Raw genomic sequence first — 11,459 nt, forward strand, 5'->3', positions numbered from 1 at the left:
AATAGAACGACCGCTTGTAACCATCATTTTCTGTTGAAACTTGTCATGAAACTTCCTTGAACAACAAATATTCATAGCCATATGATAACCTTATAAAGGGACACTTAAAAGGGAGTAAAGTCCAGCTCCAGCTCTCCTCTTACATAATTTTCCCTAAAATAGACCAAATTCAGAGGAGAAAAACGACTAAATTCGCGGATCGTAAGATCTTGAAAATTGTCTCATTTAATCCATCAATATCTCATCTACAAAAGCCGTATGATAACCACCACGAAACACAGTACGAAGCAGGCAATCTCTAAAAACGTATGCGTCTTCGGCCTTTTTGTGGTCATTTTCTTTATTGTTTAGCGATCGAGCAACCAGTCATGTTAAACTGTGGAATTAAGTCCGGGATGTGTCGCGGCATTCTGCGCGATGGCAATGTCCCATGGATCTTCTCCTTAGGCATTCGATATCATTTCCTTAGAAACGACCGACGAGTTTGCATCTGAAAGACACCCTGTCGAGGCAACAATAAGTGCTTCTGGCAGAACATCGCCTCTCAATGAAGTCATAGGGTCAACACCATATACTTCCAGCTCCTCCTAAAAGAATTTTAAGGAAACCCGCTAAATAAAGTCAACATCCGCCCTGTTTAAGCCGTCAATGGAAAACACACAGACTAACCAACCAAGCTCTATAGTTGTTTCTCATTAATCGATCATTGTCTGCAGTTTTTACTCCCCTATCCTCTTGATCATAAAACGCAGAGGGTGGAGGGATCAGTGGATGGTTGTACTAAATCATAAAGTACAAAGGGTCTCCCAAGAAATGTAAGTCAAGGGGTCGAACAGGCCCGAGTTGTATGTTTTGTGGATAGCGCTATCCACTGGATAATTCACTATCCACTAGAAAACTCAATTGGATAGCGTTATCCACTCTTTCAGCAACCGAGGCTGTCATTGCAACCGTGACCTACAAATCACGGTTGTAGTTCGCGGTTGCATTGACGGTTACAGCCGATGCGTCGTTCACCTAAGATGCAGTACAAATAACACTTTAGAGACAGTCCTGCATCTTCCATCAAGACTGAGAGGTAATGTGAGGTTGGAAAACAGAGATGAAGCGCATTATATGTTGAACCACATTTCTAGGGGTTCCGGGAGAGGAAGCTTCATTACACGAAGAAGTGCGCACAATTCACTCATAGAGAGGTTTTGGCGACATGTGTACCAGTTATTTCTATTCCCTCTACGACCTTTTCCGATCTCTTGAAGACTGTGGGCGTCTAAACCCGGACATAGAAGAGCAGCTTTTTTGTTTTTACTCCATTCACCTACCCGTAATCAAAGAAGCCCTTTCAAAATTTGTGCTTTCTTGGAATAACCACAAATTACAAACAGTTACTGCAGGAAACGAAACCTCCAATGCATTTTTTTATTCTGGGAATGCAACAAATTGCGCAAAAGAGTGATATAGTGGCCTCAGAGTACTTTGAACACCATAGCCGGGTAAACAGGAGAGAGTTTATCCATCTGGCCTCGGTTGTTCAAAGAACTTTGATGGATAACGCTATCCACCGCATAAATCATCGCGTTTGCTTTATCAATTAATGAAGTAGAAGTAGAACCCAGAAACAGGAAAACTTCCCACCTTTGAAAAAGCAAGCTGTTGTTCTGTTATTTTATTGAGGGAATCTAATAAATATTGGCAAAATTCCATTATACAACGTTTGATGCACATTGAGTGCAATGCCTACAAACACCAGAAAACAGGTCTGAATGTTCATTGCGTGACGTGAAAGCAAACGAAAAACTGTATCCCTCAGCCGGTCACGCACTATGTGTTGCCTATGAGGCTACAACACGCGTTGATGAAGGTTACGTTGTTTACGATGGCCTATTGCCTTGATTCATGGTCAACTCTGAATCATCGCCTCAGTGACGATGTCATGTTTGAAACGAAAAGGCACTCTGTAAAATGTAAGAGTTGTCAAGGAACCGAAAACATGACAAGATGGCTTGAACCGGATCTTTTTGATACATCAAATGATCAAATGTGCTCTGATGCAGACGTCAACATAAAGAAGATAATAATCCTTCTGTGAGATATAGTTCCGGCCCGAGGGTAAAATTAGCATACCACTTGATTTAACACAGCTCAAGTGAAGGAACTTACCGGAACAAAACAACGAACCGAAAAGCTTTCAGACGATGTTGAGACTTTCACTGAAGGCTCTAGCTTGAGTAGTCTAGAGGCTTCTATTTTCGCGCCAAATTTCACATTGACAACGTCATGTCCCCAGCAGATCGCTGTTTAGGTTGAAGTCACAGAAGTCACGCTACGCCAATTTTTGCCAACCTAAAAGGCCATTTCAAGCTACTGTGACTATCCAGTGTTTTAACTAAACTGTCTGATAAACCTCCGAATCTTTTGATGCAATGATCAGCGATTTATTTTTGAGCTGTTCTGTTCCTCATTTAGAGCTATCTCATTTTGCATTTGTCTGAATCTTTTGCAGGTGAAAGGTGGGCTAAACGCGATTTTACTTGTTTGTTAAACAGTTTCATGTTCCCTGTTAACATAGGTCACCATCAGTTCATTTATGATTGGTCTAAACTGTTTTTCTTTAGCCTGTTCTATTCTGACAAAGAAGACTAAACTGTTTGTATTTTGGCTGCATCATTTGCTAAGTGAGTGTGCCATCTTGTAGACAAGAAGCAAACCAATTCTGTTTTGTTTGAATCGTTTAAAACTCTTGTACATTGTATTTTTGGTCCTTACGACTCCCATATCTTTGCAATTCTCAATCAGGATCTCCTTCGCTGATAATTATCCACCAATTGTCTGGGTGCGGTTTGGAGCCATTATATCCTTCCTGTTGATGACAGAACTGACAGAGCTCGGAAAAGCAGGAATGTTTCGTGAGAATCGGTATCTTGATGAAGGTTTGTGTGGTATATTTTATTTAATGCATAAACTAAACTGAACACTGACACCGAAATCGCTTTGCAAATGATTCGCTCAAAGAGCCGAGTATCCGTCAAACGCGCGACGCTATTCAGTTTTAGCTGGTTCGTAAAGACTCGTGCATAGTTTCGATCTGTCGTAGTATTGCACAAGTTTGCACTGGTTAGTTTATTTTCCTGTTATCATGCATGTGGTTCGCCTTTGAGGGGATAATCCACTCAAGATAATTCTCCTGATCGTCTTTAATTCAATGTTGTTGAGTAGTGCTCCGTGGAAAGATCTAGACTATGTTTTTATCTCTTTGGAGTTCATTTTATCCTCTCTTATCGAGCTGACATGTTTTACTATGGCCTCGTTTACTTTAACTGTAATTTTCTCTAACATAATCACAGTATTTTTTTTTTTAATCGCGTGACCCATCATACCGGATGGTGCTTGAGTGAAACTTCAAAAATATCTTTTTCACTTTCATTTTCATTTTCGTCTTTAAGTCCTCTAAGAGCTTCTTTTATGCAGATTAGTGATCGTTCTCGATAGAGTAAAACATCCATTGCATTTTGTGCAAGGTAAGCATATTAAACTGGAAAATTCAGTTCGGCAACTTCGAAGATCATACGTAGATCATCGTTGTTTTTGTTCGCGACCGGCTGCCTTCATTACTGTCTCAACCAACCTTTCGACAGCAAATGAACGTACGTGTATTTGGCAACTTACGGTATTTTAAAATCTTACAAAAATGAATGTCTGTGCAGGTTTGAGTACAGCATTCCAAAACACAATAAAACAATTAAAAAAAAAAAAAAAAGAAAAGAGATCTTGCATCATTTATCATGAATGCTTATACGCTTCAAAACAAGGTTACACTGTAATTTGATGATCCAATCTCTACCATGAAAAATAAACATCCCTCCGTGATCAAGAACTCGCGCATAAGACGAAACCGCAGAAAAACAAATAACGCATGCATTTGTTATGCCATAAAGAAGCTCCAAGAATTTGATCTAAGCCTTTAATTAATCAATGAGCCTTTGTATCTTTCGATCTTTCGTCAGGTGCGTGTTATGTTCACGTGATCTCGTGATCATCTCTGGTGATTGGTGCTTGGTGTGGATGATGAAGTAGATAAAGGCGATCTATGAGGTTTTTTCATTCTTGGCCAATGTCGCTGTACAGTACAGGACAATTCAATGAGAAATTTCTCTGTCGCAAAAGGATTTACCCTATTACTTAGCAAGGTCTTTTGGGATTCTCAATCAGGACACCAAGGGGAAAAGGTCATTCGTTGACGTCACACCGACTGGGTGCGGTTTGGAGCAGGGCGCTTTCCGCCCTGGTTTGGAGCTTTTATATACGCTTCCTGTTGATTGCACAACCATTTACAGAGCACGCGAAAGCGAGGAAAGGGGCGGTGATTCTTTGTGAGAATCCGGGTATGTCTGGAGAAGGTTTGTGTCCTATATTTTATTTAGTGTATTAACTAAACCGATCTCCATTTGCAAATAATTCGACCGTAGAGCTAAGTATCAGCCGAACGTGCTACGCTATTCAGTTTTAGTTGGTCCACAAACTCGTGCATCGTTTTGATCTGTGGTAGTATTGCAGCAAGTTTACGTTCCTTAGATGAAATTACAGATTTCCCCGTTATTATACACGTCGTTTATCTTTGAGGGGATAAGATCTATTCAAGAGAATTTCTACTGGTCGTCTTTAATTCAGTACTGTTGATTTTGCATCGGCACCTTCGTGGAAAGATACAGACTGTTCTTATGTGTTTAATAGAGATCATTTTATACTCTCTAATCGAGCTGACACGTTTTACCATGGCCTCGTTAATAGAAGTGTAATTTTCTCTAACATTTTACAGTAATTTTAGTATCGAGTGACTCATGATACTGATGATGCTTGAGTCAAACTTTCATTTTCACTATTTTCGCTTTTAAGGCCTTCAAGAACATTCTGTATGCAGGTTAGTGATCATTCTCGATAGAATAAAACATTCATTACATCTTGTGCAAGGTAAGGATATTAAACTAAATTTCAACAACTCTTATGCGTCTATTTTAGTAATGTTCAATCTGCGTGAATATATGTTGTTGTTCGAGACAGGTAACCTTCACCATTGTTTCAACCAGTGGTCCTCCCATATCATGTCAGAAATACGTATAAGAACGACTTAGAATACTATTTGATGCGAAGGTTTAACGCTAAAAAGTTCTTAAAATCCAGAAGAAACTAGAAAACTACAAAAAAAACGACGACGTTTCGACTTTGCACAACGAACGTCATCAGAAATAAAATGAGTAAGAGAGTACTAAGATTCAACGAAGATGGTAACAGTTCTAAGCTACGCGTGAATGAAAAACGGAGGTCACTCAAACGGCTTGGCAAGTACACTGTATTGAGTCCAATTGTGTGTTCAAGGTCGGCTTAATTTTCTTAATGAATAGCATTTTGTAGACCGAAGAAATTGATACCAGATGTGCCTGTCTTTCATATTAGCAAAAGGAGAAAAAGAGAGGAGAGGGAAAAGTAAGTTGCCTCTTGTCTTTTCCCTTTTCTTCTCATTTTCCCCCAACGTATATTACATACTTCACTTAGTCGACTTTGCAGCATGTACATGCACAGGCCGCCCAGAGTCGGAAGGTAAACAATTATAAGGATTTGTATGAGAATCTCAATAACAGACTGAAAAAGATATTTACCCGCAAACGTTCTCAATAAAAAAGCCGTACTTTATTGTCGTGGTGAATTTCTTGCTTTTTGTGTGTTTTTTTGCCTTATTGAATGCGATTTACGCAACTTCTCAAATTCCCGAGTTGTCACTCGTACCTAAATAAAGGAAAGGCTGGAAAGTAATTTCTAACTTACCTCAGATCTCGCCGAAAAAATCACACTTTTCCGGCATCAGTCAGGCTCAAACTCTGGCGATGGCCACACGGATAAATTTTCTTCTCCTTGACCAAGTTTCAAGGTCCAGCGAGGATGCATTGCTGAGAAACAGCGAAAAATATCCAAAATTTCAAACTCCTTCGAGGCTCGCTAACAACGAATTTTGACACGCCTGGTCAACGTTTCACTGAGCCTCCATACAGTGAGCGCAAACCTACGCAAGTGTACCCATAGTTGGGCAGAGCAAAACAAATCCCAGAGTCGTCCCCAAAGACCTGCCTGGGGTCGTGTTCGAGTTTCTAATTCGGCGAACGATATTAAAAGTTTCACACTGAAACCTTAACACAGCTCCCATCGCTTTGGTTGCTGCACCGCATGTTATAAATCCCGCTCTTCATGGAACTCCGTACGAATTGAAGCTGTTTGAAGCTGCTCGCGTGCAAAAACTCGACACCACATCCTTAGCCTCACATTCATGAGAAAAATCCTTTGTCTTGAAACACAAACACGAGGCTAAGGATGTATCAAGTATTGTTATTCAAATTTGGGCGCCATTTATGCAAAGGGTCTATGAGACTGCTGTAATTTTTTCTCATTTTGGTATATTTACAATCTTGGACAAAACTCGTTGGGAAAATGTGACGCTCTAATTTGTCTGTGCAATAAAGAGTAAGTTCTTCCTACTTTCCCCCCTCCCCCCGTTCCAATGTTGTTTTAAAAAGCGACCAAAGGAGCTTGCACAGTATTTTGCATCACATTACCAACATTGGTATGGGAGGAAGGGGGAAAGGACCAAGATATTTTGTGAGTGCGTGCCAAATAATGCTTAAGCTAGAATTTTTCCCAAGAGTTTTGTCCAAGATTGTAGTTTGTAATTAATCTGCGTGAAAATATGTTGTTGTTCCAGACAGGCTGCCTTAAGCTTCACCATTGTTTCAACCAGTTGTCCGTCGAATTCCGGAAGTACTCCTAAACTTAATGATTTTCCTGTCTTGAGTTAGACTTGCTTATCAACAAGTGTTTGTTTTTTAGGGTTGTTTTGGCAATTAGAAGAAAAGGATTGAGAAGGTTAATTTCTACAGCTGAGAATTTAGGTGAATTCATCAATAATAATTTTCCTCAACCTCTTTCACTCTTTTCTTTAAAAACCATCACCAAATCTCTTTGTTAATGTTTTAAATCACAATTTCGTGCCACCAGCAAATTCAGTCCGGAAGAGTAAGGGTGCGTTTTTTTGGGAAAATCCAAAACCGGATTTTTGATCTCAGATCAGTGGATTCTTCAGTGTCAAAAAAACGCAAAATCCGAAAAAGGATTATTTTCCATGACAACGCACAGAAACAAACCCAGAGTCGCCTGCAATAAAAAAAAAAAAAAAAAAATAGTGGTTAACTAGTTAGTTTTGGAGAAATTGTTCAATGAAAATGCCAGCAGAAAAGAAAATTACCTCCTTTGCGATCGATAAAAAGAAATGACGAAAAACATGCATGCTGAAAAAAATTGATTCGCAGTTTACTTTTTTAGTTGTAGGAAAGGTGCTAACAATATTATTGCTGTCAAGAAACTTTTAGTGTATTATTTCTGGTGTGAAGTTTGCAGGAAGCCTATTCGTGTCTTCAATTGATGCAAACTTTAAAATATTGTGTTGATCATTGTTGAGAAATTTAGAAATTCCATTAACAACTCTGTTCACCAAAAATAGTTCGTACATCACACCATTAATTTGGTTATCTTGAAAGATTGCAAATCACCAATTTATTTCAGGGCTTTAATTTTGCGGAATTTTCAGATATAAATTCATGGCAAAAATTGCCAATTTTGCAGGAATTTTCTGGACAAATTTTGCTGGAAAGCAATCGGTTTTTGTGCGGAACTAATCAAAGAACGTTTTTAATAAAAAAGACCGCAATTTTGCCAATTTTTTGGGAAAAATTGTGAGGTCAATGAGTGTTAGCTACAATTTAGCCTACATGTAAATTGTATATGTATGCAGAAACAACAGCAACAGAAACACTGATTACTTATAAATGTTGCCTTTTACTGGCAACCACCTTCTTGATGGTTCTCTGTGATACAGTAACAGCACATATAATAGGCCGGTCAAGTTTCATTGTAAGTCCCAAGAGAAAAACTGGAAACAATGCTTATTCAATTTTGAGGGACAAACAGAGTATTACGGTATTTTGCAATGAAAGCGCGCGCGGGGCCGTACGGGTCATATGATAAACGTTCTTATTAGAAGGATTGACACTGCAACACTTTATCACTTAACAGCAATATTATGGTACCATATCAAACACCAATTATTGCTGAAAAAGATTCGATCATTTTTTTGACGTTAAACGTTACCGTGGCAACAGGAAAGCCCTGCAAAAACACCCCATATTTTGGCTTTGGCTTCTCATATCTCAAAAATGAACTCGGTGATCCCCATTTCTTATTTCTGAAATGTAATCAGCATGCCAGAATAAAACGTTTGGGAAAGTTAAAAAAAATTCTGTGTAGCCGATTCAGAGCCACCTTAAATAACTGAGGTAGCTTTGAATCCACCACACAGAATTTTTTAAAACTTTGCGGAGAGTTTCATCTTGGCCTGCTGATTAATTTTGTGGAATGAAAGATTGTAGTCACTGAATTAAAACAATTGTGCTATGCTTAGGGCTTGCTCATGGTATTTAGAGGGTATGGATGGGGTTAACTGATAGCTGAGATTCGGCAAAAAATTTAACTGTTAGCTAAGAAATGATTTGTTTTTAAACTGATAGCTGAGAATTGTTGATGTTTTTTTTTTGACAGTTAGCTGAGAAATGGCCAAACATTTAGCTGACAGCTGAGAAATGGGCGGAAATTTAGCTAATAGCTGAGATTCCAGCACCCCCATCCTGACCCTCTATTTAGCTCCAATTGTATCGAATCCAGTCTAGACAGACAAGCAGCAAAACGGCCGATACGATACCACTCTAAAGCCAAATGTTTCGAATTTACTTCTGCTGCAAGGTATATTTTTAAGGAGAGGTAATAATGTTAAAGTACAACAGTTACAAAGAAGCAGTTAAGACGAAGCGAATGAGAGACGTACGCACCACTCACACCAGGTTCCCCAAGCAAACTCCTGTACAATATACCAAGCTGTAATTCAACCTCACTTTGACTATTTTAATACAGCTTTGGGGTGACTGTGGAAAAATTCCACAGGACAAATTACAAGACTTCAAACTAAAATAGCTCTTGTTTTGATATTTTCAAGTTTAATAGGATTTAGACTCTATTACCAACCGCCGTTTCGGGACAGGAGCCCGAGCGCGGTTCTGTCTTCATTATGATTCCAGGTCTCTCTCGGGGAGGAACGAGCATCAGGCACGAGAGAATGGCGACAGCTACAGCTACAGGATAGTTATTCGACCGTACTGTACTGAGCAAGACAGAATAATCTAAAATACTTGCAATATCGCTGAGTTATATTTTGGAGTGACGAATTCCTTAACAATGCCGTTGTCTTTACATGGAGGTGGGGTAACCCGCCTGTCCACATAAACTTTTATTTTTTCAGCCTCGCGTTTACACGATAGGTGAGGTAACCCGCCGAGGCGGCCGGTTGCACGGTCTACCAGACCGGGTAACCTGCCCAGCCGGGGTGGGCTTGTGTTGCAATATATTGCCTTTGGCCAAGGCCTTGCAGCATTAAAAGTGATAATAAGAAACCACAACACTAAAAAGTTGAGCAAGAGTAGCTAATGAGAGAAAAAAAAAGCATAAACCGCCAAAATGCGTCCTCCACCTGCTGTTTTGCCTGTTTACATACTTGGCGACCACGAAGCAGCCTCGAAAAAGGTCACCCAGGACCCCGCGATTGTAACAGTGCATGTGAACGCGAGCTATTTTCCGACTCCACCTACCGGGTTACCCCAGTTCCATTTAAACAAAGCCTAAACTCCCTATTAACTATGACAATGTGGCTAACAAAAAACACGAGAATTCATATTGAAATGAAAGTCGTAAGGGTGAAATCGAGAGGCCTACTTAACTTAGTCATTTCTTTTACAATCTTTCACATATTAGTATGGGCCGCGTCTCAATAGGGTTAACCGTTAGCCGTGAACCGCCAAAAAAGTTAACCGTTAGGCGTGAAAATGCAAAAAAAAAAGGCCATGTGATAAGTTTAATTATCATATGGCCCGTACGGCCCCGCGCGCGGTTTCAATGCAAAACTATTGGGAAAATGTTGGGTGATACTAAAACAATTAGATCCTTCGCCCTCAAGGGCCACGATTCACTAGCCCATTCGGCTTCCACTCATGGGCTATCATGGACCCGGAGACCTTGCGGGCTACGGGTCTAATTGTTAATTATCCCCCGACTGAGACCCTCTGGTATCCCGCCATTTAGAGATAATGATCTTTGGTCATGTGCTTATTATGTTCACGTGATCGCGTGACCATCTCTCTTCATCACAGATAGGAACAACAATGTTTTATCTCGCTTTCCTGTACAGGACAAATACTAGGAGACAAGTGAAGACCATTGAGACGGAAATTTTCCGCCACAAAAAGCTTAGCTCTATTTTCCGATCCGACTCCAGCTGAAAAGGCACCTTCGTTGCCGGCATCTGCTTCGATACACACCTATTGCACGAAACCTTCCTTCACTTTTATTTTCATTTTCGTTGTAAAGGCCTCCAAGATCTTTCTGTTTGCAAATTAAGATCGCCCGAAAGAAGAAAACATTTACTGCATTTTGTGCAAGGTAAGCATGTTTAACTAACAAATTCCCACTCAAACGGTCCGCTTATTTCGTTGTTTTAATATAATATAGCTTCAGAGTAGTATTAAATGAATCTGCGTGTAAATATGTTTTTGTTCGAGACAGGCTTCTTCACCATCGTTTCAATCAACTGTTTTCCCAAATTGAGAAATATTGTAACAAAATACGCCTTTGTACGGGGAAAGCGGAGTTAACGGTCAAACGGAATGTAATGGCATGGATGTGGCTGGGCTGGAGACAGCACAAATTGAACATAGAAAATTCCGAAGTACTAATCTGCTCTGACTCGCAAGCTGGACATTTTGAAGTTAATAATTTTCTTGGCTTGAGTTAGTTTATCACCAATTTTGTGGGTTTTTCAGGGTTGTTTTGGCTTAAAAGAAATGGAGTGAGCAGAAGACAGCAGCCCCACCAATTGTAGTTCATCTACGTTGCTGAGAATTTAGGTGAGTTCATCAATGTCTTGTCATACAACCTCTTCCGCTCTTTAAATACCATTAGCGAATCTCAATCTTGCTTTAAATGAAATATTCCACCAGCGACTTCCATGCTGAGCACAGACTGACTTTAGTCATTTAATTTCCTATGTTGTAGTGAGTCGTACGTACAGCAGTTACAATAAAGATGATAAGGTTAATAAAAATAATTAATTGGTTGAACGATAGATTGACTGAATTTTCACTGCAAGGTCACTGCAAAGTAAACGCACCATCAGTGCCTCAACTTATAGTGCCATAGCAATCTTTGTGGACGCAAACAATGGACATTAAGATTAAAGTAGCTCCATTTAAAAATATGTGGAACACGTTCTGTTGGTGTCCATAACTAAAAAGGTGGAAGACTGTGACAAGGGTCTT

General features: G+C 39.7%; 1 protein-coding gene and 1 long non-coding RNA gene across 2 annotated transcripts in view; both read left to right on the top strand.

The window, feature by feature from the left end:
- Positions 1 to 2,327: 2,327 nt before the first annotated feature.
- On the top strand, positions 2,328 to 4,345 carry LOC138051614 (uncharacterized). Its single transcript, XR_011132856.1, has 4 exons — positions 2,328 to 2,510; positions 2,616 to 2,675; positions 2,797 to 2,930; positions 4,210 to 4,345. It is a non-coding gene; the product is annotated as an uncharacterized lncRNA (long non-coding RNA).
- A 574-nt stretch (positions 4,346 to 4,919) lies between these two features.
- The window catches only part of LOC138051578 (nucleotide-binding oligomerization domain-containing protein 2-like), a 64,068-nt gene continuing 57,528 nt past the window's right edge, over positions 4,920 to 11,459 (top strand). The window contains exon 1 of the mRNA XM_068897808.1: positions 4,920 to 4,968. The gene's annotated coding sequence lies outside the window, so the exon portion shown is untranslated. The remainder of the gene's footprint in view (positions 4,969 to 11,459) is intronic.

Source organism: Montipora capricornis, chromosome 6 (assembly GCF_036669925.1).
Source record: "Montipora capricornis isolate CH-2021 chromosome 6, ASM3666992v2, whole genome shotgun sequence".
Lineage (NCBI taxonomy): Eukaryota > Metazoa > Cnidaria > Anthozoa > Scleractinia > Acroporidae > Montipora > Montipora capricornis.